The sequence below is a fragment of the Lontra canadensis genome, unplaced genomic scaffold (assembly GCF_010015895.1).
Source record: "Lontra canadensis isolate GAN:19392208 unplaced genomic scaffold, GSC_riverotter_1.0 scaffold219, whole genome shotgun sequence".
Taxonomy (NCBI): Eukaryota; Metazoa; Chordata; class Mammalia; order Carnivora; family Mustelidae; genus Lontra; species Lontra canadensis.
Genome location: NW_022631213.1, coordinates 82,271 through 102,355, shown reverse-complemented (window position 1 = coordinate 102,355; position 20,085 = coordinate 82,271).

Below are 20,085 nucleotides of genomic sequence, written 5' to 3'. Positions count from 1 at the left end.
AGCAGACTGCCCCCCCCCCGCCCCGGGCAGGAAGCCCGACACAGGGCTTGAAATGGAACTCCAGGATCATGACCTGAGCTGAAGGCAGACACTTAACTGACTGAGCCACCCAGACACCCCTAAAGACGGCCTTAAAGAGGTGCCTGGCTGGCTCAGTTAGTAGATTAAGTGACTCTTGATGTTGGGATTGTGAATTCAAGCCCCAGTTTGGATGTAGAGACTACTTAAAAATAAAACCTTAAAAAAAGAGAAGGCCTTACATATGTTTTTCTGTCACCATGGCTTAAATGGTCCAGTGTGCTCCTCATGACCACATGGCCAGATTTCTCCAGGACAAATCCAGCTACAAAGCTTCCTTAAATTCCTCAAACCTGCAGGGTGCCTAGGTTACTCAGTCAAGTCTCTGCCTTTGGCTCAGGTCATGATCTCAGAGTCCTGGGATGAATGAGCCCCATGTCAGGCTCCCTGCTCAGCGGGGAGTCCACTTCTCCCTCTCCCCCACCACCCTGCTTCTGCTCTCGCTCTCTCTCCAGCTCGTACTCCCTCTTTCTCTCTCAAATAAATAAATAAAATCTTAAAAAGAAAAGAGGGTCCCTGTTGCCCCATAGAGTCACCAACATTTGCTATTAGTGGACTCATCTTTGCTGATTTGATGGATGTAAAATGTTATCTCGTTATTTTTAATTGACAGTTTTTGTTTCTTCTTTGAGTTGTCTTTCGTACTATTTTCACTTTTTCTGTTGGGTTTATTGTCTTTCTCATATTGATTTGAGGAAGTTCTCCATAAATTCTTGATAGTAATTCTTCTTGGTTATATGCCTATGTATGATGTCTTCTATAATGTGCATTTTATTACTACTTTAATTTTTGAAATAGCAGTATATTCACATGTATTTCAAAAGGCACTCGAAGATAACCAGGATTCTTTCAAAAATTAAGTACAGAATTACCATATGACTGACCGAACTCCAGCCATGTTCCTCTAAACCCTTTCCATCTAGCCCTATAAAGACTTAAACACCACAGCGTTGTTTCTAATAGTTCAAGGCCACATCCCTAGGATGACCGTTGTCCCACTTAAAGTGCCTGCCTGAGAAAACTTGACGCTGCCAAAGAACTTATTGTTTGTTCCAGCCAACACGTAAAGGTATGCCCCTGTCTCCCAGCCTCTGTGGGAGTGTGAGAGCCTAACCTGGATAAGCACTAGTTAATAAACCTAAATGGATGTCACATGATCAACCACTCCGCTTCCTGCTTTTTGTAATTCTTCACTTCCACTCTACAAAGTCAGTTACTCACCCCTCCTTCCTGTTCCCTCATTCTCCCTTATAAATGCCCAGTTACTTCTGTCCAAATCAGAGCTGAGTTTCATTCATGCTGGCCTCTTTTCCTTACTGCAACAGTATCCTACTACCGACTAGAAACTGTCCTTACCCCTCAAAGCAGGGTCGTTTTGTGCATGAACCAGCAATTTTACCTGAGAAATAAAAGCATACGTCCACACAGAAAATTGTACAAGAGTGTTTGTAGCGGCACTACTTATAATAGTCAAAAGGTAGAAACAACCCAAGTGTCCAACAACTGATGAATGGATAAACAAATTATGATATATATATATATATATATATATATAATGGAATAGTAAGGATTCAGCCATATAAAGGAATGTAGTACTGATACAGGCTACTTTGATGAACCCCAAAAACATTATGTTAAATGTAAGAAGCTAGACACAAAAGATCACATATAGTGTGATTCCCCCCCTTTTTTTTTTCTTAAGATTTATTTCCTTATCTTAGAGAGAGCATGAGCAGGGGTGGGGGGTGAGCAGAGGGAGAGAAAGAAGGGAAGCCGACTCCCAGTGAGCAGGGAGCCCAATGCCAGGTGATCTCAAGACCCTGAGATAATGACTGAGCCAAAACCAAGAGTGGAAGGCTTAATGGACTGAGGCAACAAGATGCCCTGTGTGGTTCCTTTTTTTTTTTTTTTTTAAGATTTTATGTATTTATTTGGGGAAGAGAGAGAGCACACATGAGCAGGGGGAGAGGCAGAGGGAGAGAGACAAGCAGACACCCTGCCCTGATCATGACCCTGAGATCACGACCTGAGCCAAAGTCAGACGCTCAACCAATTGAGCCACCCAGGCACCCATGTGTCATTCCTTTTCGTAAGATATATGCAGTCTATAGGCAAATAGGCAAACCATAGATACAGAAAGCAGATTAGAGGTTACTAGGGGATGAAGTCAGGGAGAAAATGAAGTGTTTACTTAATGAATATGGAGTGGTTTAATGGGGTGATGAAAAAGTTTTGGAAACTAGAGAAAGAAGCAGGCTTCCTGCTGAGCAGAGAGCCCAATTCGGGGCTTGATCCCAGGACCCTGGGATCATGACCTGAGCAGGAGGCAGATGCTTAATGATTAAACCACCCAGGCGCCCCTGGACCTTGATCTTAAATAGGTGCTAAGTGAATATAGAAAATTATTTCTCTCTCACAGAGTCTAGTGTTCAAGCCTATTGTCTTGCTGAAAAATCCTATTTTGAATTTCAATGCATATTGGTTCTTTTCTTTTTTTAAGAAGCAAGGAGGGGTAGAAGGAGAGGGAGGAAGAATCTGGAGCAGATTCCACAGTGAGCACAGATCCCATGCAGGGCTCAATCCCATGACCATGAGATCATGACTTGGGCTGAGACCAAGAGTTGGACACGTAACCAACTGAGCCATCCAGGCTCCCCTCTTTTCTTTTCTTTAAAAAAAAAATTTTTTTTAAAATCTCAGAGGGATAGAGAAAGCAAGGGAAAGGCAGAGTGTGCCTCTGTGCTCTGATGAGCACAGAGCCCAAGACTGGTGGAGCTTGATCCCAAAACCCTGAGACCAGGACCTGAGCTGAAATCAAGAGCTGAATGCTCAAGCAACTGAGCCACACAGGTGCCCCTCTTTTCCTCTCTCAGCAATCTGAACCTCCTCACAAGCATATTGATGCCATAACCAAGTAAGGAGGAGGTCATTTCCTTGCTAAGGGCAAAGAGAAAAACACATTAATAGTTTCTAAGGATCTACGCCAATGGTTAAACTCATTCCAGCTCCCTGCTCTACTTGACTTCCCTACTCTGAAGTCCAGTGAAGTTTTGTCCAGTTCTTTGAGTGTTGACATGGACACATGTGTCAGTGTGGGTGTATGCATGTGTATATACATATGTGTGACAATGTTAAGTAAAATCAGCCCTCCAATTATTCGCCTTTTTAAGATTTTATTTATTTATTTCAGAGAGACAGAGAGGGCAAGAGAGAGAGCACACAAGCAGGGAGGACAGGCAGAAGGGGAGGTAAAAGCAGACTACCTACTGAGCAGGGAGCCCAATGTGGGGTTTGACCCCAAGACCCTGGGATCATGACCTGATCCAAAGGCATCTGCTTAATAGACTGAGCCACCCAGGCACCCCGCCAATTATTCTTTCAAAACATTTTTCTTATGCCGCAAGTCTGGCTTTTAAAACCCCAAAGCAAAAAAATGGACACATTTATAATTGGTGTTAACTATTATCATTCTTCTCTTGAGATAAAACCAGAACCCTTGTTCTCTGTGAAGAGAATAGGGACGGGGGTTACAGGAAAGATAGGATAATTGGTTACTATTTTGAAGATCTTTTATCTCTACCATCCATGTCAATGGCAATAGAGAGAAGAGAAGGCAGTAATGGTGACCCAACCAAACTGCCACTGAGCTGTCTAGCCCTCTGGCTCCTCTTTCAACTTCCTTGAGCCCATAATCCTGTCACCAATAACCTTTGAACGCAGCAAAATGAAGTCAAGGTATTTTTGAGTCTTAACCATATGCCCAGCAGTATTTTATGTACTTTCATACACATTACCTCATTTTGTTCTCAAAGCAATCCTTCAAGGTAGGTATTAGCATTTTCACTTTTTAATGATGAAGGAACACAGACTGAAAGAGGTTGAATAACTTCTCCAAAGCTTCACAGCTAGAACATGAAAGAGGTGGGATTCAAACCCTATCCTCTGTTATTTCTAACCTCATCATCCTTTCCTTACATTAAGGTACCTCTGGAGAGAATGTGTCAGCACCACATGGGGAGGATTCTATAAAGATGAGTATGTCCTTTCTTGTAGGAGTTTATTTTTAAAACAAGTATGAAAGTGAATTTACTTAACCTGGCTTTAAACTAAAGGCATCATATTTAAGCCACTGCTAAAAAATATCACAAGTGGAGAGTAAGGCCCTAGCTCCCTTGCCACGTATTAGAGGGAACTCATACTGGGACGGGTCAAAATGCCACTCAATCTGGCGGTAATGTTTGGGACATTTCCCACTCTTGTGAGGCTTTTGAAACCTAACAGTAAGTAAAGAAAACAATGCCTAAGTTCATATTTTTAGAGATTTTTAAAAATTATAAAATCCATATTTTCTTCCAGACCAGTCTATGTTTTTATCTGCCCTGCATGTTTAGCCCTTTTTGAACATGGTTTAAATGTCATCAGACATTCTTGGTGGGTAGAGGAAGTCCCTCAAACATCAAGAACCCAGAGTTCTTCTGGTTCAGTTGGTTATCTGTTGATACACAACAAACTACACCAAAACTTGGTGTCTGAAAATAGTAATTGTTTTATTGTTTTTCACAATGCAGTGGGTCAGGAATTCCAGCAGGTCATAGCTTGCTTCTGATTCATGGGTGTCTGCTGGGACTGGAATGTACACAAGGGCTTCTTCATTCATATGTCTTGAGCCTCAGCTTGGAGGGCTCAAGTGGCCAGGGGATGACAGCAATTGCTCAACTAGGGTCATATATCTGAGGCCTCAATTCTCATCATCGCTGGCTTCCAAAGTTCCTTATTGTGAAATCTCAGGGCCCCTCCCTCTCCATGTGACCTTCCCATACAGTCACTCCAGCACAGTAGACAGACTTCTTACCTAGAGATTCTAAGTTCCCTAGAGAGGAAAAATGGGACCTACCAGGGTCTCTTTAGGCTTAGGCTCAGAACCGAGTCTTAGTCACGTCCCACTGTACCCTACTGGTTACATTGTGACAGGGCCAGCATGGATTCAAGGAAGAGGGGATTACGCAATGTTGTAAATACTGGGAGGCATCCCCTAGGGGTCACAATGCAGCAGACCACCATAGGTCTCAACCTGCTTCAACCAGTCTGGCAGAAAGTTCCCTCCTTTGGTGTTTTTAGATGAGCCCACAAGAGGCCTTATGTGTGTTTGCAAACATCAGCTATAGCCACCATGAAGTATTTGCCATGTTCCTCCTCTCTCATTCTGGTTCAATCCTCATAGTTTTCAAAGCTGCTAAGGAAGCTTTGCTGTTACTACAACTGATACCCTACATGCTATCAACTGATCCTCAGAACACCACATCAATGCTGGGTTTTGTGACAAACTGGGACAATGAGTCCTACAGTAGTAGGACTTGCATCTGGCATCCCTGACGTCTCTCAGGAAACAGCTCCTTCCGCTGATGAACTGGGGCCTACAAACCACTGGCACTCAAACTTGTGCTGGAGCTTGGGGTGATGGTGAGCAGACTCACATTATCACTTTCTCTTTCTTGTAGATACAAAGCATAAGGTCAATCAGTGCTCTCAAGCTTCTAAAGCAATGAAGGCAGAAAGTATAAGGGGAGACATCCTCACCAGCCAGACAAGATGCCCTGCTACTCACCAAACTTGGTGACAATCTGAGAAGCTACTGAAGTGGAATTCTCCAGTCAGCTGGAGGTAAAATGTCACAAATGTCTGTAATTTTAAAATAGTAGGTTATAAAAGGACACAGAAGGAATTCAGCTAAAGAATTCTTTTTAATGCTCAAAGTCACACAGCAAAGAGAATAGAAAAGGAGACAATAGCAACAACATGTTGGAAACTGGAAAGCTGAAAAGCAAGTGGTAACCAATTTAGCAGACCAGAGAGAGCTGAGGAAAGCAGAGCAGCAACCAAATTTACATCACAGAAGCTGCTGAAGGAATCAGTGACACAGCCACCTAAGGAGGTGAATATGGGGCCAAAAGCAGAACGTCTAGTTGGAAGTCCACTTAAGAGGCAGCTGAACCCCAAATGCCTCTCCTCTGAGAACAGGTGTGTGACTTCCCCTCCCAAACTAGTAGAAGTCTGAGGATTTATATCCTAGAAGTTACCAAGTAGAGGGTCTCTAGACTGGAGGACACAGACAGTAAGGGTGTCATCCTAAAATAGGAGGAGGTGAAAGTTTAGAATTTTCCACTGAAAGTTGGGACTCACAGTTTTCCCCCCCCAACTTAGATCACTTAGAACTCTGGCAGCCAGACTAGAACCCTTCACACAAGAGATACTCTTTTTGTCCTTTTGACAAGGGCAAAAGAGAAGATCTAAAAATGCAGATGGGTGTATCCAAGTGATAGCCCAGCTAGATCACTATCCCACCCATATCCCCTGGGCAGTCGCACTTCAGTGTACTCTTGCTGACTTCCAACTGTCAGCCTCGGAGTCTCTTTGCCTGTGGTCTCTCTCCAAAGCCAGGGAAAGCTATTCTGCTTAGGTATATGGCAGGCCAGAGTGTTAGGGAATTAATAACCTCCCCACTGAGAGTGATTCTCAACCAATGACTGTCAGGATTTGTTGTATTAATACCCGGTTTCCCTTCCCCTTGCTTGCAATAATTCTGAGGTGTGTGTTTTACACCATTTTCTCAGAATTTCTCCATAGGATTAAGCCTTAGTCATTCTAAGTTATAGTTAGCATTATGGCTGCCTTCTCTTTCCTGTTTTACTTCCTTGCTCTCCTACCTATGTTTCCACTGAGTAGTTCCATTAGAGTACATGTCTCAGGATCTCTTTTGAGAGAATCCAAACTAAGACAATCACATCAAAACTGAAAATGCCCATGCAAATTGAGTAGAACTTCTAATCAGCCTTGTAGTGCCCTCTTCTAAATATAAACAGTCAAGGATGACCAGAAATTTAAGAAAAAATTCTGTCTTGAAATATGGAGATCAAACAGAACAAAAATAAAATAACTTGGAGGAACCAGAGACTAAAATGGGAGAAGAAAACATACCAAAAAATCTATTATTAATATCTTCAAGAGAATTAAGAAATTAGAGTCATGAAATAAGAACAGAAGATTATAAAAAAAAATAGCATTCAGAAAACAAAACAAAACTCCTGAAAATTTTTTAAAAAAATGTGACAGCAGATATGAAAAACATAATATGGAAGATGGACAAAAAAGAAAATAAAAAAAGAAAAAGAAGATATGAAAGATAAAGTCAGAGATATCCTCCAGGAAGTAGAATAAAAAGAAAACAATATGAAAAATGAGAGAAAAAAAAAAAAATTCAGGCAGTCCAAGAGGTCCAATACACGATTTGGGGAATTGTATAAAGACAGAATAGAGGGCCACCTGGGTGGCTCAGTGGGTTAAAGCCTCTGCCTTCAGCTCAGATCATGATCCCAGGGTCCTGGGATAGAGCCCTGCATCGGACTCCCTGCTTAGCGGGGAGCCTGCTTCCCCCTCTCTCTCTGCCTGCCTCTCTGCCTACTTGTGATCTCTGTCTGTCAAATAAATAAATAAAATTTTTTAAAAAGAGAACATTTGGAAGGATATCATCAAAGAAATAATTTAAGACAATCTCCCAGAACTGATGGACATGAGTTTATAAAGTGAAGGTGCCCTGCATATTGAAGAAAATATTCCAGTTCCAGAGCAATATCATCTTAAAATTTCACTAGTGAGGACAAAGGGGAGATCCTAAAAACTTCTAGAGAAGATAAAACAGGTTTTATATAAAGGATCAAGTGCCAGAATGTTGTCCACTGGAAGCTAAAACACAGTGAAGTAACCCCCTCAAATTTCTTCTTTATTTTTTTTAAAGATTTTATTTATTTATTTGAGAAAGAGAAAGAGAGAGAGCACGAGCAGGGTGAGGGGCAGAGGGAGAGCCAGACTCCCTGCTGAGCATGGAGTCCGATGCAATGTGGAGCTCAATCCCTGGACTCTGGGATCATGACCTGAGCCGAAAGCAAATGCTTAACCAACTGAGCCACCCAGGAGCCCCGGTGCCTTCAAATTTCTGAGGAACATTTTTTTTTCCCAGTCTAGTGTCCTAAATACATTTTTCAGACATGGAAAATCTCAAAGCATTTACTTCCCAGGCACCTTTTTTTCAGAAACTTTTAGAGGATGTGTTCTACTACAACAAAGAGATAAATAAAAAAGAAGACCTGATATGTATGAAACAGGAGATCTATCAAAGAGAGGAGGGAAAGAATTCCTAGGAAGACAGTGAAGGGAAACACCAAGGACTGGAGGGTAGCCAGTACACTTTGGAGGGGTCGGAGGTTTTAAGAGGGAGTTTCATTCAGAAGAGTGATAGACTACATAATGTGTTTGAAGAAATTGAGAAGAAATATGCATCAGGGGATATCTGGGCATTGAATTCATGGTAAGAACATAGAAATAAATACCCAAAAGGTCAATTATTAGGTCAAGGGAAAATGAGAGGTTACACAGTAACATTTGTGCGGTCATAATAGATAAATAATGAATATTCATCTATCAAAATGAACTATGTTGGACTGATGGTGGGAATGAGAAGTGGGCAGATAAGGTCAGGGATGGGGTAGTATTGTTTTCCATAACAAGCCCTGTAATAGAAGTGTTTAAACTGTGTGCATGAGGGGCGCCTGGGTGGCTCAGTGGGTTAAACTGTGTGCCTGAATAACTTTGATAATAAAATCATAAAATTAATGCCCAAATAAACAGATAAATAAAACAAAGACTAAGAACTCTAGGAATGGAGGTGAAAGTAGGAATCAATGGTCTGTTGTTTTTTGTTAAGAGGCTTGTAAAATTTATTTGACTTTTTGTTTTCCAGTTTCTTCACTGAAAATTTTTTTATTGAAGTATAACATGCATACCCAAAGTGTACATATCATAAATATACAACTTGATATTTTTTCACAAAGTGAACATAGCCCTGCAACTACCCTCAAGAGAAAGAAACAGAATATTTCAGAATATTACCTTATGGGATGGCCACATATACTCCTTCCAATCACTACCTACAAGGACAATCCTTTCCTGATTCTAACATAGAGATTAATGTTGACCATTTTGCATTTTACATAAATGGAGTCACACAGTAAATCATCTTTGTGTCTGATTTCTCTCATTCAACATTATGTCAATGAGATTCATCCATGTTACTGTGCGCCACTGTAGTTCATTCTCATTCCTATAATGTCCCATTGTGAGAATATACTGCAATTTATCCATTCTACTATTAATGGCATCTGTATAGTTTCCAGTATGGATCTACTATGAGTGGTGCTACCATGAACATTTTAGTAAATGTTTTTGGTAGACATTATACATGTATTTTGTTGGCCATTTGTATCTAAGAGTGGAATTGTTTAACCACAGGAGATACATATGTATATCCATATTCAATATGGATGCTGCCAGAAATTTTCCAAAGGAGTTGTATCAACTTTACATTCACACCAGTGGTGTATGAGAGCTCTAGTTGCTCCACATCCTTGCCAACTCTTGTTATTGTTAATCTTTTTTATTTTAGCCCTTCCGGGGATATGTAGTGAGATTGCACTGTGGTTTAATTAGAATTTCTCTGATGATTAATGAAGTTAAGCACTTTTTCCTAAATTCATTGGCCATTGAATATCAGTTTCATAAAATGTCCCTCCAGGTTTTTTGCTCACTTTTCTATTGTGTTTTTGTCTTTTTCCTATTGATTTGTAGAAATTCTTCATCTATTTTCATATTGGTCTTTTGTTGTCTATATGTATTGGGAATATTTTCTCTCACTCTATCGGCTACCTATTTTACCTTTGAACTGTGTTGCACAAATGAAAGCAAGACCCAAATTATATGCTCTCTACTAGAAACACATAAAATATAGAGCCATTTTTAGCTAAAAATAAAAGGATACAAAAAGGTATACTATGCAAACACTAATCAAAAGAAAGCAGAAGGGCTATATTCATACCAGACAAATCAGAATTCCCAATAAGGAATATTTCCAGGGATAAATATGGACCCAACAATAACAGAATCAATTCATGGAGACATAACAGTCCTAAAGGGTCGTGCATTGAACACAGCTTCAAAATATATACAGCAAAATTTCTAGAAGTGAAAGGCAAAATAGATAAATCCATAGTTATAGTTGGAGACTTCAACATATTCCTGTCTCAGTAATTGATAAGACAACTAGACAGAAAATCAGCAAAGATATAAAGTCCTGAACACATCATCAATAAATTTGATCTAATTGACATTTAGGGAACATTCCACTCAACAACAGAAAAACAACATTCTTTTCAAGAATACATGGAACACTTATCAAGACAGACTGCATTCTGGGCCATAAAAAAAGCCTCACCAAATTTAAACTAATTGAAATCATAAAAGTATGTTCTCTCATTACAACCAAATTAAATTAGAAATCAATAACAGAATGACATTTGGAAAATCTCCCAAATATTTGCAAATTAAACAACACACTTCTTCAAAAAGCCATGGGTCAAAGAAGAAGTCACAAGGGAAATCAGAGAATATTTTGAATTGAATAAAAATGAAACACAAAATTATCAAAATTTGTGGATACCACTAAAGCAATGCTTAAATAGAAGTTTAAACATTAAACTAAAAAACAAGAAAAATTTCAAATCAGTAATCTAATCTTCCACCTTAAGAAACCAGAAATTTTTTTAAAAGAGCAAATTAAATCCAAAGTGAAGGAGGAAGGACATAAGAAAGGGTAGAAATCAATAAAATTGAGAACAAAAGAACTGCTGAGAAAGAACAATGAAACCTGAAGCAGGTTTTTCAAAAAGATCATTAACATTAATAAACATCTAGACAGACTCATTGAGAAAAACTATTTTTTTTTTTTTAATCCGTAGTGGCAGAAATCAGTGCTTGCCAGTAGCTCCATGTTGTGGTGAGGAAATTGACTACAAAATAGCAGGATGGGGCACCTGGGTGGCTCAGTGGGTTAAAGCCTCTGCCTTTGGCTCAGTTCATGATCTCAGGGTCTTGGGATTGAGTCCCTCATCAGGCTCTCCGCTCAGCGGGGAGCCTGCTTCCCTTTCTCTCTCTCTGCCTGCCTCTCTGCCTTCTTGTGATATCTGTCAAATAAATAAAATCTCTTTTGAAAATAGCAGGAAGGCATTTTGAGGGGCATGAAAATGTTCTGTAGCTTGATTGTGGTGATGTGATTGCATAAATTTATCAAAACACATAGAACCTACAAAGAGTGAATTTTACTGTATGTAAATGATATCTCAGTGAATCTGATGTTAAATACCAGAATCCATTTGAGCATTTTAGGTAAAATGAGAGTTTCATGATACTTTTGTTTTAGATGTGACTGTTCTGATTTGCAGATAAAATGTGTGCGTGTGGGTATTTGTTTGTAGTTCTGTTTTTAGCCCATATATTGTGGTTAACAAAGAAAGCAAGCATTGCCCTAGAACATGCCAAGGTCTTCTTCTCTGCCTTGGGACTTTCCCCACTTAGCCACTTCTTCCGCTTGAAATGCTAAGACTGGTTCACTTTCCTTCTTGAAGTCAGCTTTGGGAGCCCTTTCACGGTCACTCTGTCAAGTAACTAAATGTCTTTCTACTCTATATCTCTAACTCTCTCTCACACTGTGTCTTTCACTCATATCACTTAATACAACTGTAACTTTTTACTTCTGAACAATACATTGAGTCTGTGGACTTGCAGATTGTAATCAAGTAATAGCTGTCTCCTCTTCTCCCAGTGCCCTTTGGAACCTGCCTTGCTGGGCTGGTTCTTGCACTGCTCCTGCACCATACTCAGGAAGGCCACAGATCACATCTGCTCAACCTCTGGTATACAAAGTCCTCCAGGCTTCACTTCCAATTAAGTTTCTTCTCTTGGCCAGCTAGGACTGGCTTGACATGGAAAGCTACAATGGGAAACAGGCACCGTGTGGTTGTCTTCTTTTCATGCATTTCTTTCTAGGATCCCTTCCCACCCAAGTGGTGCAAGGAGGTAAGGGGAGACCAGAAGCAGTTTGGGTTTCCTCTTGCAGAGGCAGATGTTCATACTGACTCTTACTCTTGTGGAATGTTTGTGGGTTTGTATACCCCCCAGTTGCTGGTTATCTCTCACTTACACTCTCTATCCCAAACCTTGAATTTGTCTGGTGTTTATTTTTACACCCACACTGGGCTCCCTGCTCATTGAGAAGTCTGCTTCTCCCTCTTCCTCTGCCACTCCCTCTGCTTGTGCGCTCGCTCTCTGTGTCAAATAAATAAATAAATAATCTTTAAAAAGATATTAAGTATAAAAAAGTAAGGCAGAGAAAGAGAATGGTACACTACCATTTATGTATTCTTAAAGAATATGTATGAATACAGGCTTGTATATGAAGACATGCCATCTCTGGTAGATCCAGGTTTGGACAGCCCCGAAACTTGTACAATTCTGGTGGCCCTTTTTAAGAAAATAAGAAAAAAATACAAAAAATTCAAATCAAAATTGGGTTCAGGGCCTGGGAAGGGTCCTGAGCAAGGAAGGAAGGAAGCCTGATGCCAAAGCATCACTGGTTTCACAGTAAATTAATTGCCTTATCTGGAAAGAGACAGGAGAAACCAGTACTAGGGTTTGGCCCTTGGGAGGTGAACTAGGTGGTGGAGGGTGGTTACTTAATTAACTTATTTTTAAAAGGTCTTATTTTTAAGTAATCTCTACACCCCATGTGGGACTTGAACTCATAACTGCAAGATCAAGAGTTGCATGCCCCACCGACTGAGCCAGTCAGGAGCCCCTCAACTGTTACTTTTCAAAGCCAATAGCTTCTTGCCATCATAAAAGTAAAATTAGGATCTTAAAATTAGTCTTCAGTTTTTATTTCTCATATACTGTTGATCTTACAGCTCTTTGTTGATTTTTTTCATAGCATCCTGTTCTTTCATATATATATATATGTATATATATATATATATGCTATCTTATCTATGAGGAAGTTTATCACAGTTTTTGTGACTTTTTCTCTTTTGTCTCTGTTTCCTTTATGTTCTTTTTTACTTTTTATTTTGATTTGTTGTCCTTGTCCAGAGTCTTCCTCAAATATCTGGTGATCCTTAACTGAACAGTCACATTTAAGGTAAAGCTACCAAGCTGGTAGGTCACTCTGCTACCTTGGTGGGAACTAGTAGCCTTTACTCTAGGAGAATCCAGATTTTTAAAAAATTTGAATAACCCCCAAATATCAAAATCTGTAGCTATTTTTTCTTGAGGGGGTTAGTTTTCTTAGAGAATCAGACTAACATGGGGTGAAAGGAGATTGTAACCTTCTGGGAAGCAGCTGAGGAAAGGGAACTGAAGGATTCGGTGCTTGAGATATGGACTTTACTAAAGGCCCCTGTGCTTGGCATGGGGCCTCATCTCTGCTCTCAGCTGGGCCTGGTGTCCCAAGGCCAGAATCTGTGTGGTTTGGCTTTCTCCAATCTTCCCCTGGCATAATGTCCTGGCCTAGGAGGTTCCCTGCTTACCAACTGTGGGGAGAACTAAGTGTTTCTTCAAAAACTTTTAATCCTTCTTCCCGCTGTATCTCTGCTTTCAAAGGGAATGGTGGCGGTGGGGTGGGGTGGGGGGTCTGTTCTTTTATCTTCTCTCTCTAAGTTCTGCCTGAGGAATTGGCTTGTGTCTTGTGACTCACAGCTACTGCTCTTACCCCATCGTTTTGCTTTCCTAGGTTGGCAAAGTCAGTTAACACTCTTCCTCGGCTCTATCAGCTTTCCAATTCCTAAAAGGTTGACTTCCCCTGTCTGATTCGTCTCTTCTCCTTGTCCTCTTTTTCCTTATAAGCTTGTGACTTTTTTCCCCCTTTACTTCAGGGAGGTTTGGGGCATGAGGAGAGATAAACTTGAATGTCCAATTCTCAAGATTTAACCAAAAGAGCTTAAAATTGCCTTTGTATTCAAAGAAATGAAGCTGGAATTTGTCTTTGGATCCAAAGGTATATCTTGATATACTTTGTTTTGGGGAGGACTACTTTTACAAACCTTTTATTTAGCACTGGTTCATCCAATAATCCATTAAAAAATATTCCCAAGCATCTTGTATACTGCACAGCCTGGGCAAGACAGGGGTCGTTCCTGCCTTCGCAGAGCTTAGATTCCAGTTTTGAGAAAGGAGAGACACAGATAAAGAAGAGAAAACCAACCAATAAATATTATAAAGTATAATAAATTATTATAATTACAACAAATGAAAAACAACAGTAAAGAAAACCCTATGGTCCTCCTCCTTTTCACATCCCAGTAAGAGTTGGTAGTATTGACTGCTTCCATATACCATCTCCCACTCATTTCCCACGACCTACTCCAGTTGGGCTTCTCCCTCTTACTCTCTTTAAATTCTGCCAATGACTTCCATACAACCAAATCCAATGGACTTTGCAGACCTCCTTGTATTTGGTTTCCAGCAGCAGATGGCAAATGGGCTTCCACTTTCTTGGGAAAGTCCTTTGGCCTATATGACCCAACACTTTCCTGATATCCCCTTCACCTCTCTGATTGCCTTTGATCACCATTTCCTTCTCTATCTTGACATTAAATATTGGAGCAGTCCAAAGCTTGGTCCTGGACTCTCTTCTCACTTTATAATCCTAGGAGATCTCATTCTTTTTTTTTTTTAAGGATTTTATTTATTTGAGAGAGAGAGAGAATGAGCGGTGTAGAGGGGCAGAGGGAGAAAGAGAGAGAAAGAGAAGCAGACTCCCCACTGAGCAGGAAGCCTAATGCAGGGTTTGATCCCAGGACCCAGAGACCTGACCCAAAGGCAGATGCTTAACCGACTGAGCCACCCAGGCACCCCAGGAGATCTCATCCTTAAGAACTGGAAATTTTAGGGGCACCTGGGTGGCTTAGCCAGTAGAGCATGCAACTCTTGATCTCAGGATCATGATTTTGAGCCCCACATTGAAGGCACAGTTTAGTTAAAAACAAGCAAGCAAACAAACAAACAACAAAACAACTGGAAATTTTGGCACTTGCTTTCCTGTCTGGCCTCCACCAATAATCCTGTTGTTACTTTTACATATGGCCTGGACACATTTGCTACTTTATCCTTTCCCAGCATTGTTGTGAAAGCTCCAGCTCTGCCGCCTATGCCGCTGTCCTCATGAGGCTGGACATATCCATGGGAAATGACAACCACACAGCCATGCTGGCTGATCTCTCTTTTAATTTATCATAAGCCTCAAGTAGACTCAGTGCTGGCTAACAATCATATTGCACTTCCCTATTCCAGTGCTCTTTACCCTAGAATGTTTGAAACCCAAGGAGTACACAAAGACCTTACAAGTGGTCTGAGGGCATGACCAGTTATGGAGGTATCCATTTTTGCATTGTCTATTGCTATATGCCCTTTTCCCTAAAACTGGTTTGCCTGAGAGCGGTTCTGCAGAGTCTCTCTTCCCTCCTCCTCTTTTACAATTGCCTACGTGCCATTCTCTCAAGGTGAGGAAATGTGAAAACATCTGGGTTGTCAAACAAAAGTGCAATTTGGAATATTTGGAATATTGTTTTTGAAAGAAAAGGACTTTAATGATTGAGCAATGAATCCTTTAGCGAGTCAGGTGGTGTCCAATTCTTTGCTTTCAACAAAATTAAAAGAGAATATAATGGAGTTGTCAGCCTGAATATCATTAAAAATACTTTTAATGATGGCCCATTATGTGATTTTTGACATATAATTCAGAAGGAGTTCAAAGAAGTGAGTGCTATTGCTATAATAAAAGTATTTCCGTTCCCTTTTACTTATTTATGTGAACAAGGACTCTTAGCCCTTACACTGACGAAAAAGAAAAAACAGAAAAGGAATTGATAATTAATGCTGCCTCATTCCAGCAACATGATTCAATGATACATGAACTAGTTGAAAACTCATTAATAGATGCATTTTGGATACCATTTTATATTAATATTTAATAATTATCAAATTTTATAATGGACATGTGATTTTCATCAGTTCGTGCTACTGTTAATGGTTCAATCCAGAAGAAAAATTGAAACACTTAGAATGCTTTGTTTAAATGAAATTAAAAAGAACTAATTTTATTTTATTTATTTATTTTTAAGATTTTATTTATTTATTTGACAGAGAGAGATCACAGTAGACAGAGAGGCAGGCAGAGAGAGAGAAAGAGGGAAGCAGACTCCCTGCTGAGCAGAGAGACCAATGCGGGACTCGATCCCAGGACCCTGAGATCATGACCTGAGCCGAAGGCAGCGGCTTAATCCACTGAGCCACCCAGGCGCCCCAAAAAGAACTAATTTTAAAAAACTGATTTTGTTGCAGAGAAATATAGGGAGATCATTATAAGACTCTCAGATATCACACCCATTAAATTAAGATAAAATTCTATGGTGGAAGTAAGTGAAATAGGAATTCAAGGAGAAAAACAATGTAAAATCTCCAACTGTGGAAGAACAGTTCATTCACATCTTTTTAGAAAACATGTTTTTAAGTAGGTTCCATGCCCAAAGTAGGACTTGAACTCATGACCCTGAAATCAAGAGCAGTGTGTTCTACCCACTGAGCCAGCTAGGCACCCCTATTCAAATCTCAGCAGGGCACCATGCTGGCCACTGGGTAGATGACTTCTTTGCCCTTTGTGCCCATACTGAACAAAACTCAGGATACACTCCTGTTCGTGCAGCCAACTGTGAAACCTCAGGGCCCCAGCAAAGATGGCAACCTTGGGGCCAAGCTAACACACCCTCTGGACAAGAATGAAATAAAGAAGGTTAGGCAAGTTTTACAAGAGAGAAGAAATTCAGAAACTGGGTGTTGATTACAGACTCAATGCTAGTCTCTTCCACCAAGCTTTCATAGCCTTTAGAAACTGTACTGTGCAGCCTCCTTCCCTGGATGTGGATATTCACATTATTTTGAATGATACTTGCTTTGGTACAGCTCTTGTGGATGATTTGTTTCTGTTTTTCTTGAGACGTGAGAAACAGGTATTTCCTGTGTTGGAATGTAAAGATGATCTAGGTAAGATCAGTGACTTAATAATACCACCTAACCAGGGTGCCTGGGTGGCTCAGTGGGTTAAGCCTCTGCCTTCAGCGTGGGTCGTGATCTCGGAGTCCTGGGATTGACTCCTGCATCGAAGCCTGCTTCCCCCTCTCTCTCTGCCTGCCTCTCTGCCTGCTTGTGATCTCTCTCTCTCTCTCTCTCTCTCTCTGTTAAATAAATAAATAAAATCTTTTAAAAAAAAAAACCACCTAACCAATACTGAGAAGCTAGAGCCATACAATGGAAGATAATATTCCATTCAAGTCCCACAAATGGTGAAAGACTTATGAAATCCAGAAATACTTGCCAGCAAAATATGAAGTATATTGTGGCCCTTTAAAATTACCAGAACACTGGGGTGCCTGGGTGGCTTAGTCAGTTAAGCACTTTTGATTTTGACTGAGGCCATGATCTCGGGGCCCTAGGAGTCTGCTTCAGGATTCTCTCCCTCTTCCTCTCCCTCTCCCTCTGCCCCTCCCCTCTTACCTTGTGCAAGCTCTCTCACCCTTTTTCTCTAAAATAAATAAATAAATCTTTTAAGAAATGAATAAAATTACTGGCACATGAGATCTAGGAAAAGAGTAATACTGCTGTTGGTATATTACCAAATATTTGCTCTTTTTCTTGTTCTTTGGGGAGGGACTGGGCAGAGAGAAGGTGGGAGGTGGGAAAGGACATATGTTGTAATTTACCATTCATAAAAGTCCATTGTAGGGGTGCCTGGGTAGCTCAGTCATTAAGCATCTGCCTTCGGCTCAGGTCATGATCCCAGTATCCTGGGATCGAGCCCCATATTGGGCTCCCTGCTCAGAGGGAACGCTGCTGCTTCTTCTCCAGCTCCCCTGTGCTTGTGTTCCCTCTCTCGCTCTCTCTCTCTGTCATAAAAAAATAAAATATTTAAAAAGAAATAAATAAATAAAGTCATTGTAAAAATGAGTGTCATCCCATCTATTTTGCCATATTCAATTCATTACAAGCAAGTCATTAGGTCTAGCCCACATTTAAAGGCAGGGGATTACACAAAGGCATGAATATCAGGAGGTAGAGATCACTGAGAGCTATTTTAGAAGGCTGCCTACTATACACAGCATGACCATAAGTCTAAACATCTGTTATAATTAAAACTATTCTGGTCCCAAGGAAATATGTTTCCATACCTCTTAGCCTCTGTCATTGAAACAAAAGTTGATGGTGACCCAATGTTGTGAAGATTTATGGGTTGTGCTGTTGCTGACAGCAACAAGATGGACACTTGTTTAAAATGCAGGGAGAATTTAGCAGTGTTAGTAATTAGGTAATAGAAAAGACAAATTAATCAACTTGTCAAATCTCAGTCAGTATGAAAGCAATGTTTTCTTATATAATGATGTTTCATTTCCCAGTATAGCCACAGTTGCACACGGTGGCTGAAGAACATTTCCCTGTACTAAACAATTTATATTATTCTTAAATTTCTGTGTATATATATATATATATATATATATATATATATAGGTAGGTAGAACAAGTATGACATACGAAGTTACACTGGCAACTAAACAGACAGGCAATACTTGAATTACATGTAGTTTTATTTTTAAATTTTTATTTTATTTTATTTTAAAAATATTTAAGAGGTAGGGGCACCTGGGTGGCTCAGTGGGTTAAGCCTCTGCCTGCAGCTCCAGTCATGATCCCAGGGTCCTGGGATCAAGCCTGGCATTGGGCTCCCTGCTCAGCGGGGAGCCTGCTTCTCCCTCTCTCACTCCCCCTGCTTGTATTCCGGGAACTCTCTCGCTGTGTCTCTCTTTGTCAAATAAATAAATAAATAAATAAATAAATAAATAAATAAATATTTTAAAAAAATATTTAAAGGGTACCTGTGTGGCTTGGTCAGTTGAGTGGCTGCCTTTGGCTAGGATCATGATCCCGGTGTCCTGCAATGGAGTCCTGCATCTGGCTCCCTGCTCAGCGGGGAGTCTACTTCTCCCTCCCTCTGCTCTTGTACTCTCACTTTCTTTCTCTCTTTCTCCCTCTCAAATAAATAAATAAAATCTTTTTTAAAAATTTTAAGATTTAATTACAATTTTAAAATGTTAAATTTTAAAATACCTTCTTTCTATAATAACTTTAAATATTTAGTATGACTTGCATTCTATACTTTATTTTTTTTTATGATTACTGAAAAGGGACATTTAATCCAGAATGGAGATAACCAAAGAAGGCTTCCTGTAGTTCTTAATCTTTATCCTTTTACCTTTAATCATTTGTCCCCTACCCCTTACTGTAAATACATTGGGATCAGCGTAACCATGAAACTATTTCCACTGATCTGGCTTTCAATTTTTATTTCATTTGTGTCATAGTTTTCTTTCCTTTTCTTCTCTTTCTTTCTCCTCTTTCCTTCCAAATTTTTATTTAAATTCTCATTATTTAGGGGTGTCTAAGTGGCTCAGTTGTTAAGTGTCTACTTTCAGCTCAGGTCATGATCCCAGAGTCCTGGAATGGAGCCGCGCATCGGGATCCCTGCTTGGCAGAAAGCCTGCTTCTTCCTCTCCCACTTCACCTGCCTGTGTCGCCTCTTTCACTGTGCTTCCCTCTGTCAAATAAATAAAATCTCTTAAAAAACTTAAAAAATAAATTCTAGTTAGTTGACATATAGTGTAACATTCGTTTCAGGAATAGAATTTAGTGATTCACCACTTACATGTAACACCTAGTGCTCATCATAACAAGTGCCCTCCTTAATACCAATCAACCTTGTAGCCCATCCCCCACCTATTTCCTTCCATCAACCCTCAGTTTGTTCTCTATCTTAAAGTCTCTTATGGTTTGCTTCCCCCTTTCTCCTTCTCTCTCTTTTTACCCCTTCCCACACATTCATCTGTTTTGTGTTCTAAATTCCACATATGAATGACATCGTATGGTGTCTTTCTCGGACATTGTCTTTCTCTGACTGATTTATTTCACTTAGCATAATACACTCTAGCTCCATCCACATTACTGCAAATGGCAAGATTCCATTGT